This window comes from Hesperophylax consimilis, chromosome 3, assembly GCF_061612785.1.
Source record: "Hesperophylax consimilis isolate HC1 chromosome 3, BYU_Hcon_1.0, whole genome shotgun sequence".
In the NCBI taxonomy this organism is placed as follows: domain Eukaryota; kingdom Metazoa; phylum Arthropoda; class Insecta; order Trichoptera; family Limnephilidae; genus Hesperophylax; species Hesperophylax consimilis.
Window position 1 is genome coordinate 30,515,368 of NC_142838.1, and position 20,155 is coordinate 30,535,522.

Here is a 20,155-nt window from a genome sequence, read left to right on the forward strand (position 1 = left end):
ACACAATAATATAAAGATAAGGTTTTGTGTTTGTTGAGGGAATTATCTTTTAAATAATTAAATCATGTTTAGTCATTGCAATGCAAAGTTAAAATTTCGAAGCTGCTGTGTAAAAATTTACAGTTTTTTTAATTTTAACTAAATAGTTATGGTAATAAATATAAGTAATTAAACAAAATTTGGGAAAAACGGCAAAATAAGATTTTTATCACAACGATAAAGGACTGTTACGGTAATGTAATTTTTCAATTGACACTGAAATATTTTCGATAATTTTTAGATTTAAAGGATTTATTCCAAGATCGAGGTTGAAATTTTTAATACGCTTAGTGTTTATGATATGGTTTTAATGTAATTCTAATATCGGGTTGGTTGATCTTTAAAAAAATGTATAATTGAATACTTTTTTATATATTTCGTCAATTGTAAGTACATTGAATAATGAATATTGTTAAAAGTTTTTCAGTAGAAAATCATGATGAATTTTTTGAAATTACTATCAATCTTTGATTGATTTTAAGTGGAATTAAAATATCATGGACTAGCTGACGTGAACCCGGCGTTGCTCAACTTTTCTCTACTTTCAACAAATATAATATCCATGTATTTTATATATAAACCTTCCGGGAGAAATTCTCTAGATGATAATGAAAACCATATCAAACTCCGTTGCATAGTTTAAAGGAACTAAATGCACAAACAGCAGACGCGGATAGTGGAATCGTTTCATACTATTTAGAAATACGAATAAACTAAACACTAAAACACTAAAGTAGGTAGAATTTTACTTGTTTCGGTCGGGTTTCAAACCCGCGAAAATTTAATCATATTTTTACTGTGTTTGTTACGGAAACGAAAGGCGAAACAGCTAAGGGTAGATGATTCTCTTCCAGCTAATAATAGAACGTAATTTTCGTGCGTATTTTCCTATTATGTATCCGCGGAGGTATCATAAACCACCTTGCCATTATACGAAGCCTTTACATTATTCATACCATTAATATCAGATAATAAATTGCGAAACTATATTTCAAGTCCGGTGGCATTTTTTTGTCGGAACGATAACTCTCAGAATAGATATAAAATCAATTCAAATCTTTTCTTCCGCAAGGGACAGTGTCATATGGAATTATTCAAAATAATATTATTGATAAATAACAATGACTATTAAACTTTCAGCAATGATAATGGAGAAAATAAATCTTCTATTGTATCGACGTAAAATTTGTTATTTATTATCTTTGATAATTTAATTTGTGAAATATTCGACCAAGGGAACGGTTGTTCAATGAATTGCCTAATCCTACTATGTAAATATAAAATAAAAAAATCCTAAAAAAACGTTTTTAGGTTGAAATTTAAAATTCATTTTCTACAAATTTGTGTTCAAACGAAAATTGATTGTTTTTTATTTAAATTAAGCTCATCAAAATGCTTTTTAAGTAATTCATATTTTTTATTTAATATTTCTATATTTTTACATAATAAGTAAGGCTAAATTATTTTTTAATTAATTATCGTTAACTCACAAATATTTGTAAAATCGATTTCTTTAATGGCCTATATTTTGTGATTTGAATAATAAATTAATGAAGTAGCTCATATACGTACCGGATAAAAGATTATTGTTCTGTTTAGTTGGGTCTTTTGGCCTCAAATCAATATTTAAGTTTTGTATGAAAAAGTTCCTTTTAATAATTAACTTGACAAACCTAATACGACCTTTCTCATACGTAGTGTAATCTTGCGATAGAAATTAAATATTAAATTCGAAGTGTCCAATTTAAAAAAAATAGAAATGTACTGGAATATATATTGTAAATTCGAAGAGAGTACCTGAGTACCTACCGAATTTTTGAGAAAGGAAATTGCCCTAGAGTAATATTTATAATAAAACAAACAACTGCCTTCAAAATATTAAAATTGCAAAAAAAAAATATTTGTGTGTTAATATTTCCGAGGTTGTGCAGAAATAATAATCCAATATTATTTTGAGAACCATAAAAATCAGTGGAATTATATTACTTATCCTATCAAAACGAGCAAGAAAAGAAAGACACGAAGGTATTTTTGTTGTCATACGATACGTTTCTACCTGTGCCAAATACGAGATTAGGGAATTTATACATACAGGAACAAAGGGGATCGTGTGCCGTACGTATTACACACTCCTAAGCCCAATATGATACCAGGATTTGCTCTTACTAAGGGATGTACTTCAAATTGATTAGAGGGGATTATCTGAGGGTCCTGTTCAATATCCCAAATGTTTTTATGGAGTCCTTAATCCCATTTCGGATGCTGCGTGACTTCATTATCGAATTTAACTGGCCGTTTTAAAATGAACGTGTTCCATAAAAGGTTTATACAAAATCCGGGGTTAATTTTATACCTTATTTCAAGGAAACTATACCCCATTGAACGAGGCCACTTTTACAAATGCTAATTTAAATTGTGCCGTGTATTCCCTGTCCATGACTCGTGGGTAGTTATTTAGTAAGAGAATATTTTAACAAAATGTTAATGTTCCCTTTGATGGATTTTCTATAACGGTATAAAGTTATGAGACAGAACCGAATTTTCTGGCTCTAATAGTATGAGGATTGCATTGTAAATATATTATGTGATACGGGTGGCGTCGAGTAAGTGTGTCCAGTTTAAAAAATTCAATGCATTCCAGCTCCAAAAATGCAATTCAGTTCCAAAAATGCATTCTAATTCCAAAAATGCATTCCAGTTCCAAAAATGCTTTTCAGTTCCAAAAATTCACCAAAATTGCTAAGTATTAAAATGTTTTATCGCTTCTTTGTTTTAATTCCATTATCGCTGACACAACTCGTTTTAATATCCTTTGTTTAAAGAGTGGGAGTGAAAAACAGACAAGCTAGTTTGAACGCTGCTCTTCAACTTATGTGGGGATATAGCTCAGTGGTAGAGCATTCGACTGCAGATCGAGAGGTCCCCGGTTCAAACCCGGGTGTCCCCTTAATATATATATATTTTTTGTTATGGCTCCTAAGAATTTATTTTTATAATATTAATGAACGGGTAGGTATATTAAATGGATTGCGAAACTAAGTAGGATTTTTTTAATCTTATCATGCAACTGTTAAGCCTTAAATTTTTTACGACTGCCTTAGCTGTGCAGATTACATTATGAATACAGAAATAAAGAATATGCAATAAACGTTTATTAATTATTAATTTAATTTTAAATTACTTCTTCATTTTTCAAATTAATGAAGTTAGATACACACAAACTATATTTAAAGTTGTTTAAAACACCATGCTTTAACTGTACGTATTTTCTTATGTTATGAAATACTACTGTATTATCTGCTGTAGAAAATGGTTGGTATGATATTTTAAGGAAATAGCTGAAATTGTGCATAATTATTTTTAACAATTTCAACTCCGCTTCTACAGATGAGGAAACCCGTCCATTTTCTCGTATTTTTCTTTCTTCGTTCATACTAGAATATATAACGATCTTCTTTCTCCGTTCATGTTTCAAGTATTCTTTTTTCATTGTTCTTTCAACACTTGTGGAAAGAAGAAATTTCAAGTGAAGAGAGTGGGATCGGGCAATTGTCATGGGTGACACGTCAACGCTTTACTAGAGAACGGGAAGGAAAGGGGATGGAGGTCGTGATAGAAAGATGTATAGAAGATCATAAAGCTCACTCCAGACAACCCGTTAAATGAAATAAAAATTAAAAATTAAATCATTTGAATAAACTACGAAAAGGAGTTGAACCATTGACAAATGGCAGTACCCAAAGAAATGGAAATTTATTTATTTTATTTAACGTTGATAACGTTGAAAAAAATATTTTTAGTATAAATAAAAAAAAAACTTTATTTAACACGATGGAGAATCTGTGTTTTGGTTTTAGTTCGTACTAGGTAAGAATTTAATCTTACATAATTGTCAACCTGACATTTTCATAATATTTAAAACATAATACAGGTATATAATGAATTCGTAGAACTGTAACGGGTTACAGGTTTACATAGCATGTTTGTTGTATTTGTATAAAATTTGCTCATTGGAGTATATTATCACGTTACTCACATGATATAATACAAATGCAGGGAAATTAAAAAAAAAAAATGCTATGAGAAATATCACAAAAGCCAAACAATTATTTTTTTAAAATCAATTAAGTCCAGTGCAGTAAACTATTAGCTTTAACATATTAAAGTTTAAAACCCTTTGTGATATTTAATCGATATAGAAATATGAAATAGACGGAAAATAAAAATGTAATGGTTTCTACCGGGTTTTATTATTCTTACTTAGATTAGTGCCTCCAGCTATCGAGACTAAGCTATCGAGACTTAATTATCTGCATTTGGTCATTTTTATCAATTTCATGCACACTTAGAGTCCCAGCCGCGATCTTTATATATTTTGTTTTCTGCGTATTCGTACATTTAATATTTTTCATATATTTCATCGAGTTTTTGATAATATCTTCTTCGTTATTAGAACTTCAGATTTTTTTAGCATACAAACTCCCAATTAAATATTTTAGCTTTACCATTGCAGTACACTGTAGAATTTTAGATGAAGAGATAAGAAAAAGTTAATTTATCTTGCGCACAAAATAATTTCATAATCTAATAAATGTCGGAAAACTTCAACATAACTTTCTTCCTGAGTTGTTCTTTGTTCATTCATTTAAAACCAACTATTTTATTATTTCCGCAGAATATTGCATATTAATAATTGACTTCAATGTTCATAACAAACCTAGCTTGAAGTTCTCGGGATCAACAGACTCGGCTGGACAGGCGGAATGTTTTGCCCTTTGCCACGGATTGGAGCAAATGGTTCACGAGACTCTAAACTGCAAACACCACCACCGAAACAGCCAACACAGCGATCACATCTATTCTATCCAAAGTGATTGGGCGTGTGATCAATGACAAACTGATCACATACCTCGAGAAGAACAAAATTATTAACGACCTTCAATACGGATTCAAGCAAAACCGTTCGTGCGGTAGTCTTCTCGCTTATGTGACGCATATTTGGGGCGGAGCCTGGAACGTTACGGTGAGACCTAAACATTTCCAAGGCTTTTGACCGGCCAGGTTTGGCCCCAAGGACTTGTTAACAAACTGACTTCTTAAGGACTTCCCGCATCCTTGTGTTCGCGAATTGCCGGCTTTTTGAGGGAAAGGTCAATTCAGACGGTTGCCGACGGTTTCACCTCTTCCTCACACTCAATAAATGCTGGCGACTCACAGGGATCGGTTCTGTCGCCGACTTTGTTTTTGTTGCACATCAATGACCTTTCTTCGTGTGTACCAATTTACTGCTAAGCGGATGACAGTACAGTCCGTGAAAGCTTTTTGTTTGACAAGACCCCGAATGATACTCAAACTCCGACAGCTCGGAAGGGTTTCAAAGCAGAAAATGGACGGTTACCTCGAGAGGGTTTCCTTTTGGAGTAAGAATAACCTTGTCAAATTTAATGTTTCAGAGACCCAATCATGTCTGATTATTTCTAAAAGGGACCGAAATGACAATCTAGTCTCCTTCAACGGAAGCAATCTTCCTAAAATGCCTTCCACTGATATGCTTGTTGTAATAGTAAATTATGATTGGATTATATGTATAGCGCCGTTATCGTGATAAAATCACCTAAAGGGCGCAAAAGCGCGGTGTACTTCTAAGTGACCAGTTCAGGCACGGAGGCTCCATCGAAGCCAAAGTTAAGCTATCCTCACAGAACTTGGGAGTACTGTACAGGGCCCGTAGATACTTTAATAGTACACAACTGCTAACCCTGTACAAATCGCAAGTGCGTCCCACTGTTGGATTTGGCAGCCGGATCTGCCCCGGAGCCCCAAAATACCTCAAAAAAACCCTTGACGGTCCGTTTGATAGATTCACCTATCTTAACAGGCGGATTGCAATCTTTTATAGCACAGGCGTCAGGGAGGTATGCTGTATTTGTTTTACCGGTATTACAATGGAAGATGCTCTGAGGAACACGCCAAATGCGCTGCCAACATTTCTACACGGTTGACATTTGTCACATGAGAACGCGTCGCTTCTACGACTCGTTCTTGAGTTCACAGCTCAGCTGGGGAATGATTTGCCGGCCTCTGTGTTTCCTCCATCCTACAATATGGGTCTTTTAAAGACCCATGTTCACTCCTTCCTCTCCTCAAAAAGACTCTCCACGCAGCATCCCCAGAGATGACACAGGCCCCCCAAGGGAAATCATTTTCCTTAGGGCGTGGAGTTAATGAAAACTTTTTTTATGTAATATTTAACTTAATTCACTTTTTCTTGTATGTAGATTTTTGTTATTTACTACATACAGGTATTAATACCCTTTTCTCGTTCTTATTTTTGTAGTTTTTTTTAATTGATGTATTGCTATTTATTATGTTGATTTGAATGAAATATATAATATAATAAATTTAAACATGTTTTATGTAAAAGTCCGATAGGCGTAAATGCATGAATAAATAATTATTACTTGGTCGAAATTTCCGTAATCCCAAGATTGATACAACCTCAACATTTCCCAGAAACGTTTTGAAGTATGAACGGGTCCTATGGGTACACCGCCTTCGAAGGATTACACTTTTATGCCGGGAAAAGAACAAAAAAAAGCAAAACTAAAAACGTGACCGATTAGGTTTTGCAAGCGAGCAGGATTTAGCCCTGGCTGGGGATTTGAGGACTTCAGCCTTTACTAGCTACAGGAGTAACAAGTACACAGGACAGGGACGCAGAACACGGCGAGAGGTTGGTGAGGTGTGGGTAAGCCTGGCTTCACAGGATTATGCTCGCAGTTGTTTTAATTATAAAGGCAAATGCTAATCCATGAATTAGATAGACCCAAGTAGAATATTACGCCACGTGAAAATAGGTAATACTTTTCATTTGACATTGTATATTTTGATATTTTTAATAAATTTATATTTTTGTTCAGTCGTGATTGCAAAATTGGTGTTTCGGATTTCAGGCAGGCGTAATGTTATTATTTGAATTTTACGGAAATACCCTTTTCGATACGTGTACTGGACTTAATGTTACGATTTTCCCAATGTGTACGTCCTGACCTCGAATTGATTAAATTTATAAAACACTCTCGAAGTAAGTATTGATTCATTCTTCATCGTTTTAGGAATATTATGTGACACTTTTCAAAATCGGCATGCAAAAAAAATTCTGGAAACAGATTAATTTATTTATTTACTAGCTGACATGCTCCCGGCGTTACTCGGTGCATTTCAATGTACCTGAAAACTGGGTGGATTTTAAAAATTGAAATCAATTATTGTAAGCACAAATTTTTTCTTTTTAAATTATTTGTTTTACTTGATCGTGCCATGTCTTTTTCGGGCGTCCTTTATTCACTCTACCATCCACATACACGTCATACATTCTCCTTACACATCTTTCTTTGTTCATCACGTACGTCTCATTTAACCACAAATAATTATTTGATTCATGTCTTCCTGGGGCATGAAAAGAAATCCGTATTGTAACTGTTAAAAAACGACTATCGACTTCAATTCGACTCTGTATCTCATCCCAGTGCAGAGAAAATATGGACTTTTACCACCATTCACTAATGTATATACCATCAATGACTGTATACCATAATGTTACTGTTAAAGAAATTACATTTTATCGTCTTTAATTCGGCCACGAATCTTATTTCAGTGCAGATATAATTCGTTAAGTCTTCATCCGACGTCCACAACTTTATGGACTTTTCCCACCATTCACTAATGTATATACCATCAATGACTGTATACCATAATGTTACTGTTAAAGAAATTACATTTTATCGTCTTTAATTCGGCCACGAATCTTATTTCAGTGCAGATATAATTCGTTAAGTCTTCATCCGACGTCCACAACTTTATGGACTTTTCCCACCATTCACTAATGTATATACCATCAATGACTGTATACCATAATGTTACTGTTAAAGAAATTACATTTTATCGTCTTTAATTCGGCCACGAATCTTATTTCAGTGCAGATATAATTCGTTAAGTCTTCATCCGACGTCCACAACTTTATGGACTTTTCCCACCATTCACTAATGTATATACCATCAATGACTGTATACCATAATGTTACTGTTAAAGAAATTACATTTTATCGTCTTTAATTCGGCCACGAATCTTATTTCAGTGCAGATATAATTCGTTAAGTCTTCATCCGACGTCCACAACTTTATGGACTTTTCCCACCATTCACTAATGTATATACCATCAATGACTGTATACCATAATGTTACTGTTAAAGAAATTACATTTTATCGTCTTTAATTCGGCCACGAATCTTATTTCAGTGCAGATATAATTCGTTAAGTCTTCATCCGACGTCCACAACTTTATGGACTTTTCCCACCATTCACTAATGTATATACCATCAATGACTGTATACCATAATGTTACTGTTAAAGAAATTACATTTTATCGTCTTTAATTCGGCCACGAATCTTATTTCAGTGCAGATATAATTCGTTAAGTCTTCATCCGACGTCCACAACTTTTTTTATCATTCACTACTGTGTACCATGTTGTTACTATAAAACATTAAAAACACTATAAACATTATATCAACTGTATTTAGACTTCGTATCTCATTTCAGAGAGGATGAAATGCGTTAATTTTTTATCACGCGTCCTCGACTTCTTCTACCATTCAAACCAAAGATATTAGAAGAACGAGATATGCTATGTTGGCCGCCGGACCGTAGCCGGAGTACTACCTAATTAGGGTACTTTGAACGGTATCGGGACGTGTACGCACAGAAATCTGTTTTATGTATTAGTGCGGATACCTTAGCGCAAGCGAAGGTGTGCAGTAGTATTGGTGAACAAAACCGGCGACACTCGGCAAAACAATTCCACTCAGTACGAACTGCGCATAGCACATCTCGTTCTTCTAATATCTTTGTTTCAAACCCATCTATAAACACTCCTGGCACTAATAAAAACAATCTTTGAAATTTTCAGCAACATCGGTGGAGCAGTTTTCGAGTATATAAGGTACAAACAAAGAAACATTAATTTTAATATTAAAATTAATAATGTACATTGTGTATATAATTGATTACAGATTTATTCTATAATAATTGATGTTTCATAAATTTTTCACATTGAGTAATTTGGACTAAAGAAAAGTGTTGTCTTGTCTTATTATTTCACAGTTAATTGTATATTTGCATTGACTTCAAAATTTCAGTCAGGAAAAGATTTGGGTATTTAATGTTTCAAGATTTTCTCCTTTTTACATATTCGCACCTCCGGTGCTAAAGTGTCACTTATGCAAGTTTTGTCAAAATTGATCTGAGTATAAGAAAAAATAACTAATGTACATCTTTACTTGGTCCGTCATCGTCGCTTGTGTAGTGCGTATAATTTCCGCGTGAGGGCAGTTATGTCGTTATGGTTTTGGTGCAAATCTAACCTCCACTGGGAGAAACAACGTTTGATTGGTTAGTTGCGTGCGGCACCCCGCACGAATAGCAGTCTCCTGGAGCTACAACGCCACTAAGGTAATTGTGACAATTCATTTTTATGATTTTGGAGCAATAACTCACTTGTTGTGACATTTGTTTCTTGAAATAATAAAGATACTTGTGTACGTAGTGACATTGTTTCCCCAATCCTTATGTTTTATGGTATAAAGTTTTCGTTCGATTAACAATTGTGACAATATTCCTGATTCGTAGGGTGAAGAAGACTGGTAAACCATTTGTGGTAAAATAAATGAATTACGATGATTTCTTTGATTTGAAGTCACTTGAGGAAAACATGAAGTTCAATATAGTAAAAAAATTAAACGGAGATGTAATCAAAACTGGTGATATTAAATGCATTAAATTCACAAAGAATTGTGAAAATTACCAATATCGAACAACTTATAAAACTGAAAACTGGGAGGAAGCAAAAGCTATAATTCAACCAAGAGGAAAAAAAATACGCGAAAGTAGAGGCAACGCCCAAAGAATAGATGACATTCCCTTCAAGCAAGCATACACTTCAAAAATACCAATTACAGAACGCAAAAAGCGTGATTTATTGCAATTAGTGGAGGCAAATATCATACCAAGATACTATGAAAGTTTCTATAATGATCTCATTTAATTTTTTGTACTTCTAACATTCTATAAAGTCACATTTCCACTTGCAGCGAAAACAAGTTTATTGAAACCACAGCGTTAAAGACTCCCTGATTTTCCTGGGAATGTGACAATAAATTTAAGGTTTTTGATTTTTTAAGAGTACCCAATTAGTACAAAATTAATGCTAATTAAAATAATAAAAATAAGTAAAAGAAATTGCATTTGTTTGATACTGTTGTTAATTGCGTAATTATAGTATTTAAATAGGACCATACGCGACCAATGACTGATTTAATATGAAACGTCGCTGAAAACCGTTCGTAAAATGGTAAGAAGACTGAGATTAAAAAGTCTGATTAATAGTAAAGTTCTATATGTAAAATTAAGAAAGTTTGTTATACTGCTTTGATATTTTAATTAATAAAACTTTAGAAAACCATGATATCGTGTTTTGATTGTTATGACATAATTGCCTGGTAAATTGTTTTCTAGTGCCATAATGTCACTTCTGGAAGGGTTGTAAATTTAAAATGTTTATATTTTTTTATTACAAAGTTGTGAGACGTTTGCTTTTACTTTGATATGAAGTTTAAAGTTGTAGTTAAAATAATTACCAGTTCATTTTTTAGACAAGAAGAACTATACATTATAATAGGATGTCGAATTTTCAAACGCTTCTCCTGAATAATTACACTATTTGCATAAGTGACAGTTTAGCACCGGAGGTGCGATATACTCTTATTTATGATTATTCCTCTGCTCTTGGTTGTGCCGCTTTCATAAAATGTCAATTGTATTATAAATAGGCAATACATTGTAAAAACCGTAGTTGCAAAATACACTAACGGCTTAATTTATTGCAAAGTTTGCAGATAATAACTTTTCAATTGGTCGACAACGCGTAAATGGATTAATTGTGTTTCTGTCTGGCAGCGGCGCAATTTGTTATGGATGTGCGTTAAAACCTGCCTACCTTCCTAACGACCTAGGCTATATTAACGAAAGTAAGGATTTCGCAGCTAATGCTTAAAAAATCAGTTTTTTGTTTAAATGAGCCACGCTAAGTCCTGTTGAAACTAGACCATTTGGCATTTCATCTATTTTTAAATCTGTTTTTTATGTTCTTGTTCGAGATGATGGCGGTGTGAACCTGTTAGTAATACTTTTTACCATACTAGTAGCCGAAAGCATGATCAAAAAATCGTTTTTCCGAACATAAGAAGCTATTCAGGGGAAAATACATATGGTAGATTACAAAACATTTTTATAAAAAATAAACATATTGGGAAGACGATACAGTTTACTATAACATAATTTTTCAAAAATTAAGTAAGTAATATAATCAGTTTGCACAAGGTGAAAAATTAGTGTCGGCAAACAAAGGGTTAATGAATGGTTCCGTAATTTTTTTTTTCGGATGTGAAAAAGACATATATATTTATTAAGTAGGTGGGTATTGAAGTACCTACTTACAATTCTCAGGATCTCAGAGGAAATTTTGGTTTTTAAGGAGAAAATTAGAACCATACTTTTTTGGTCGCAAGATCTACTGTTCATAGAACAACTAGTTATTTCTGCTGCATAGAATAAAAATTATTTAGATACTTAAAAGGTGGGAGAGATGCACAATTAATAAGAGATAATAGAAGATAATGATACACATATAAAATAATATTGGATTAAGGAATTTGAGGTGTTTAATATTATTGAAGTATCGTGCATTAATAATACGATAACATATAATGATAAATGTTAGTACCTCGTCAACACGATTCGTGTGATAAATTCATGGAATGGGAATATGAATGCAATATATGGATATGTAAAATAGGGATGTAGCTACATTTTGTAAAGCATGCGAATAATATTTAACAGGATTATTGATCATCCAGAGCATATTTAATTATTAGATGAAGGTGCTTGACATATTAACTAAAATCATTTCATCAATTCCAATGGTAGTTTAAAACGCGTCTCTCGCATGAGAGACGAAAATAATTACCTACTATTAAATGTGGGGAAATTTTTTTGGTGGCGTAGATATTTACATGCAGTTCCGCAGTGTTGAATCGGGCAGTATGAAGATTGCCCCGATGACAGCCAACCTAAGATATGAGAGACCACCAGAAAATAAGAAATACTTTCACATTTTTAAACGCCTTGGGACCAAGCTTAGCGAACAAAATGCACACTTTCTTATAATTGTTCTATAAAATTCATATCAACTTTTGAAATGCTCATTTTATGCATGGAAATCCTTACTTTGCATTGCATTTACCATCACAAGATAGATACCGCCGGTTAGGGGCAGCTTAAGAAATGTAGAAGTGCAGTAGTAAGCTTAAATGTGATTTTTAATGCTACTGTAATGAAATGTGCAATTGCCAGGAGAGTTATTGGAGGGTCTGACTGTATTAGACCACAGAGGCAGATCTTTGTCGCTTTCAAATGACTTTGCCATTTGCACGGCATCTCTCTGCACTTTTCTCAAATTTAGCTGCCGTACATGGACGGTTCAAGTGGAATACGACGTGTCCAAGAAATGACCGAAGTGAAAAAACGTACGAAGAAAGCGTTATACTAACTCCCGATTAAACTAAGATTTTGAAGAAAAGTGTCTTACCATTATTATATCTAAAAAACCTTCTTTGGATTATTGTTTTGAAAAACAATAAACTTTCTAACATAACTTCAATTTCCAAAACTGCTCCATTACGTTCATTTACATTATTCATTATGATTATAGGTACTAGAATATCCATCCTCCATATAAACATCATCTTTAATTGTTATTGCAACACTGTGCGCTGAGTAGTAACTCATTTCCGTGCCTGACATAAGATATCTAAATCACTGTCTCCAACATCAAGTGCCGCTAAGTGGTCTGCGATTGCTGTCGTGATCTAACTCATTGCTGGATGTCGGGATGAGGTAGTTTGGCGCCAGGACCACCAATACGAAAAGTTACCAGTACATTATCGTAACAATTACTTAATTAGAGCTTAAAATTGCGGCAAAATTTTCCAAATTTTTTTTTCTTTTTTGCTTTCAAAAAGGTAAATAAACAGAAGGCATTCAGTGTTATTTTTTACGTAGATAAAAAAACGTAAAGATTGTTGCTTTATCCGAGAAAAAATGAAACTTGATAAAATAGCATTAACAATACAAATGTATTTATTTAACACTCTATATACGTACACAATCATGGTTGTATAGAAATGAGTTTATTATTGACCCAGATTTACAGTGGGAATAAAATCATGTTTTGTATGGGTTTTTTCTCGCAGAGTGTGAATGTTTTATAAATAAAATAAATACAAATTGCTATCAAGTGGAGAAAATATACCAATATAGGATAAAAAAAACGAATTGAGGTGGGTGGAAGCGAAACATCAGGCTAGTGGAACCGAAATTGCCTCTTTAATTTTGTCTAGAAGGTGGCGTTTGAAAGGGCTCCCTTTCAAACGGGTGATGCTTGCACCGTGAATAAAAAGGTTTATTTGACTTTTGTGCCGCAGTTACTCCTTGTTTTATTTCAAGGTCAATCTAATACCAATGAGGAATGTAAATAGCGTAGCAGAAAGGAAAATGATTGTTTGCATTGCATGAAATTGCTTTTTCAAACAAAGTCTTGGATACACGCTAACGATTTATTTACATTCAGCACAAACTTTGTATGTTTATGTAAGGTATTATTTTTCTGTGCTGTGGGTCTGTATTATTAAGCCATTGTATGGGTATCAGGAGATTTCGATTAGGTGTAATAAATAATTATACGTTTTATTGAAAAAAAATATTATTTACTTCATTTCACGGTTTATTTTATTTTAAAAAACCACACGCCTGGTAACTGGAGAATATGCGTAACAGCGGGACATAACATTTAGACAGTTGTTCGAAGTTTCAAGATATATCTGATTGGAATCCTACGGGGTAAGTATTTAATCTTATTCCGTTGTGGAACCCACTACAGGACCTTTTTTCAGCCTGAATACTGAAAAGGGATCGGATTAATTAAAATCAACCAGGGTTGGAGTTGATGAATTTTAAAACCTAACTAATTTTAAATTTAGTATCTTTAGCGACATATATCAGCTCCACACATCTACCTAATGAGGCATAACAATTTCTACATTGTTCTGGGTTGCAGCCTGGTGTAGAAGGTCCGGTAGGAGAGGGCACCAGAAGAAGTAGACAAGTAGTTGCTTCAGGTTGCAACAGTGTATGTAATTAGTATTAATAAGACTTGTAAGTAAGTACTTAAAAACATCCTGCCTACTTAAATGCAAACCATATATATATTTTTTTAATTTAAAATAAGGTACAGAATTTATGCAAAGAAATGTCAGGATGCGGGTGTTCAATAGCTGCGTGGCGTGCCAGATCTTGAGAGGCTGGTTTGAGGAGACCCTTTGACCTCTCCAAGTGGTCTCTCGATCCATTGCCCTGCGCCTCAGTGGGGGGATATATTCATATGTCCCTCAGTCCTGATCCCTAGATTCCAATCCTCATACCTTTTACCTTCCCAAAACTTTCTTTCCTTCATTTCCTTAAAAAAGACCCCCCAGACAGCATCCCAAAAGATCACATAGGCCTTGGGGGAAATTATTTTTCTCGGGGTCTCCTGTGTGGTGTTAATGAAAAAAAAACTTTTATCAAACTTTCTCCAGGCATGATACTGAAAAAATTCGAATTAGAAAGTATTTATCTCTCGGCTCATTTCTTTAATATAATTTCCAATTATGTTTCACAATCTATTTTCTTTTATACTATTTTTCCATCTCGCGTTATAAAATATTTTGATTTCATATTTTAAAAAAACATGTGAAATCAGTACTGGGCGTAAGAAAAAAGACGACGATTTCGTATTTGAAAAAAAAATCTTTACTGAACATTTAATGGCTGTGTCAGACCTCGCCATACTCACATGGCTTGGCCTATTTCAGCATATTGTTCGCCTACGTTCGTCATTCATTCCAAATGAGAATATACGGCTAGCGATGTGCTGAATTAGCCACGAGAGTATAGTGCAAATGTATCAGCCCACAAAACGACAACTTTTTTTAAAAGGAAATGGAACGTACTAATATTATATAATAGTATAAAAGTTATCACATTAAATTGTTAAAAATAAAATAAATTTATATTTATATTCGTCAACGTCGGCCGTGCCATTCGCGATGGTTTGAGCCCATCCCTGCCAAAGACACCGGATTGGGATTTATTTGGAGGATTCACGTACATCGCGATAAGTTGCTTTCAATAAACCTTTTCCGGACAAAATAGCCTCTTTACAACTAAACGTACAAAATAGTATTTACAGAGAACGCATTAATCACGTCCGAAGTAATATAAAATGGAAATGTACAAATTTGTTCATCGGATTAACTGCCCTTAGGAATCTTTAATTTTTAATATTGTAAACTGTGATGTTTAAGCACAGCAGAAAGTATGAGGCTTTTCATACAATTATAGTGCTTTTAATACTCGGCCTTTTCAAGATAAACTTTTATAATATGTAGTAAATTCAGCGGAAATACTTCATATTTCACGTTGGCGGTTTAAATCAAATAAGATACGACGAATGTTGCATTCTAATGATTTTAAAATATACATTTTAAAATATGTATTTTACTGACAGGAATACCTTAAAATTAGAATACCTTAAAAATCTACGATTGCTAATTTGTTTATTAAATGTAACATAATTTTAATTTATAATTGAAGAAGAAGATAATACTAACAAATCTAATCGAAACATGAAACAGAAGAAGATAGAAAATGTAAAGATAATGGTCTCTGTCTTACCGGAACACATCTTCATCCACTCGACCATTGAGAACGTATATCTACATTATACGTCATTTTTGGGTATTAATACCTGGTTTCGATTCCCAGTTGAGACCAATATCTTTTTATTTTCTGTGTCTTGTTCTGTTTCATGTTTCGTTTAGATTTATTAGTATTATCGTCTTCTTCAATGATACATTACATTGATGGTGATAATCTTTAAATTCAAAGAAAAATTTGTTCCAATAAAAATTTAATTACTAAATAGTTAGCATTTTAGTTTTTTCAGTTAATATCACTTTTGGCAAACGTTTCATTTATTTATTTAAAACTAACTAACTAACCATCACGACGTTTCCCCGCAGGGGTAGGCAGAGAGGACGGACCGCCAAACAACTCGGTCTTGGCACACACTCCTTGCCACATTCACATTCATACATCGTCTCATACATACTCTTCTATTGTTCTGACTCTTGACATGGCCCGACTCAAGTATCTGATTCACTTGGTCGTGCCATGTCTTCCTCGGGCGTCAGTAGGTTTAAAAATATATGTAGATTTAAAAGGCATAAAACTTGGCTTAAAAAGAAATCGGAGTGTTTTGCTTTTATTAAGGATGTACCTTTACATTATAGTTTTCGCCTAAATATATGTAGTGTACTACCCACGAAAATAAAATTAATTGTAAATAATCTTAATCTTGGCAAACTTTATATCCACTTCTTCGAAAGCTTTCGGGCTTCACTTTAATCAGAGTCCGTTTGTATCAGTCAGCGAGGTTAGGCGCAATTTTTGAATGTGCTTTACGAATTTGTTTAGCATAATATATGTAAATGCAAGCTAATAAAGTAAACGGAACGGAGAAGAAATCGTCGGAGAACATAAATGAAGGGAAAAAGATCAGAAATACATCGGATTTCAGATCGTAGAGAGCCTTCATAGGAAACTCGCCAAACACTAAATCCGCTTTTAGTAATCAAGGAAGCTTTTGAAGTTCAGGATTCAGGAATGGAGTAATAGTATTCATGATATAATACGGTCGTGCTTTATTTGCCATTGAGTCACTAGCAGGACAAAATATGACTGAAAGTAAATCAATTTAGTGACCCGCCAGTTATTTTTCGTTTTCAGCAATCTGATTGTGTTATATTGAATAATACTATTTTGGATAGTTGTAACCTTGTGGTGAAACACCGTACGAGTATTTTTAAGTGATCTACGAAAATTCAAGTTAAGCGATTAGTGGTGTAAATAAAATGAAATTTTAAAAAATTCCAAAATGATTCTCACACCTTTTTTTGTTTTAACTGTAAATATTGAATTCCACTTTAAAGAGAATTAAAAAAATGAGGTATAATTGGTCAAATAAGTAATCTGAAAATATTTCCTAGTATGATAAAAAAAAAACCAAATAATACCTGACAAAATTAAAATAGTAGTAATGAATATTATCATTATATGGCGTCTATTCCGAAGTATATTTTTTAAAATACCACCCTTTTTCCCACAATTAATTAATGAATTATTTCAAAAGATCGAGCTTTGTTTTAAAGAAAATTTTTTTTCTTTCTTTATTGACTGTGTTTAAGGGCGGGTTGTTTCGGAGAATTTGAAAAAATTCACAAAATTTCAACGTTAATTTTTGGGTTCTGTGAAAGTCCGATTCAAGTTCTGTTTTTATATTATTATAACTTGAAAAAATCTTTGAAGAACGTTGAAATTTGATGAATTGTTCAAATTCTCCGAAACAACCCGTCCTAATCTAAACAAAGAACATCGGGATGGTAGCAAAGAGTTTTTCGAAGGAATCAAAATAAAATAAAATGTTCCTATCAGCACACTTTATTCACATTTACCAAACCAGTATTATATTCCACCAAAAATGTATATGTTAAACGTAAAAAAGGCAAATTCCTTTTTGAAATGTTCGTATCATCCACAAATCTAAATAATATCATCGGGTAAATCAGGTATTCTGGGTAAAGATCGATATTTAGAAGGATATATGGACACATTATTTTTTGACTTGTCGTATATTACGTACACACATTGACTTATCGCCTTAGGGCGACAAAACGCATCGAAATAGAAATTCAAAAACGAATTCACCAGGAATCCGCATGTTATTGAATGAAGTCGAAAATTGAAATCCTTTTCCTTCACTTCTAGGCAGGTTCGAGGGATTTTTTCCCAGAATATTGACGGTTGATTTAATATTTTGGACCGATGAACGTGTTCCACGCTAAAATCATAAGAATTGTAGGGCTTTTTGTCAATTTTATTTTCATAATAACATTCAAAACAGCGAGGGTCTAAAAAAAGCAATTCTGAATACATTCTTAAATGCGAAAGAAAATGGCAATGCTTAGGTATAACTTTTTATGATTTTTTAAATTTGTATGTGACAACTATCCGGAGCCAATAGAACTGTGATATTCCCACTTCGGGAATATCGCGAGGCTAAAGGAAAGCAGAGTGGACATCGCATCACGTCATGTGTTTAATTTCTCGATTGGTCTCCATCACAGCACAAGCTACATTTCCATCTTAAAAATATTTCAAATATTGTTTGGTTGTCTTTCTTAAAAAAAAAGAAAAAGGGAAAGGAGAGGCTGAAAAAGAGAGTTGAAGATTTGGTACACGGCTATTATTTACTTCACCTGCACTAGACCCAATCATAAAGGCACAGAAAACTATTGTAAAAATCATCCTCAGGCTACCTCTAAATACACACTCGTAATTTATCTTTAATATTATGAATATGTTTGATATTCGGCAGATATGCTCAAAAACAATCCTCACGCATCTATACACAAACAAACATAAACTCTATTTAAAAAGATTAAATACTTGCTGTACTCAAAACAATGACAAAAATTTACTCCAAATTATTGTAATTCTTACCATCAATTTTGATCAACGAATATTTAGGTACCTGGCGACAAATTTTTACAATATTCTTACAGATAGCATTAAAAAGTGTGATACACTAAAAATTAAAAAAAAAAAAAAACACAATAAATTGGATTAAAAGTGAGGATAGGAACCGGTTCACTCACACAAATAAGAAATTATTGATTCGACAAAACTATCGTTATATAATTGTTTGTAAAATCGTATGAATTAATTAACTTGTAAAATGACTGCCTCAACAATGGAACTAGGATTCAATCCATACTATTTGGCCTCAACACAGGCTAGTCTAGTAAGGCGGGTTAAAAGAAACCTCAAATTATAACTATACATTTATATTTGTTATATAATACGTACTCATTATACATTATTTTTATCTAAACATATATTTTTCAACTTGTAAAATGACTGCCTCAAGACAGGCTAGCCTAGTGAAGCGGAGTAAAAGAAACCTCAAATTATAACTATACATTTATATTTGTTACATAATACATTATTATTATGTAAAAATATATTTTTAACTTGTAAAATGACTGCCTCAAGACAGGCTAGCCTAGTGAAGCGGAGTAAAAGAAACCCCAAATTATAACTATACATTTATATTTGTTACATAATACATTATTATTATCTAAAAATATATTTTTTAACTTGTAAAATGACTGCCTCAACACAGGCTAGTCTAGTAAGGCGGGGTATAAGAAACATCAAATTATAACTATACATTTTTATTTGGTACATAATAATACTCATTATACATTATTATTATCTAAACATATATTTTTAGTAATAGTTACTATACATACTTATTACTATTATTATTCAGAATACATAGCAAACACAGCTAACGTAATGTAACATTAGGTAATGTTTCAAACTTTTCCATTCTGATTAGTGACATCACACCAGAATGATTATGAATGTATCTTCAACTCTTGAACAACCTGGAGAAGGATATATTTTTTTATTTATTTCCTGAGTTGAAAACTACTGATCTAATTTAAGAACAGGTAAAGAAGGTTAAGAATTTAGATTCAGACTTTTCGTTTAAAAGTCAAATAAATAGGACTGTAAGCACCGTTTTTTTTCACCTAAGACGACTGAAGTGTGTCAGAAGAAACCTTCCTACAGAAGCAACAAAACTACTTATCAACTCTTACGTAGTCTCACGTCTCGATTACTGCAACGGCATTTATGCTAGCCTTCCAAAATATCAAATTGACAAACTTCAATGCAGCAGCAAGGCTCATAACCGAGGTTTCAAAATATTCGCACATTTCAGAACACCTTCGTAACCTTCACTGGCTCAAGTGCCCTGAAAGAATCCAGTACAAACT

General features: G+C 33.1%; 1 non-coding gene across 1 annotated transcript; it reads left to right on the top strand.

Moving 5' to 3' along the window:
• The first annotated feature begins 2,914 nt into the window (after positions 1-2,914).
• TRNAC-GCA (transfer RNA cysteine (anticodon GCA)) lies at positions 2,915-2,986 on the top strand. Its single transcript has one exon. It is a non-coding gene; the product is annotated as a tRNA-Cys (tRNA).
• The last annotated feature ends 17,169 nt before the right edge of the window (positions 2,987-20,155 follow it).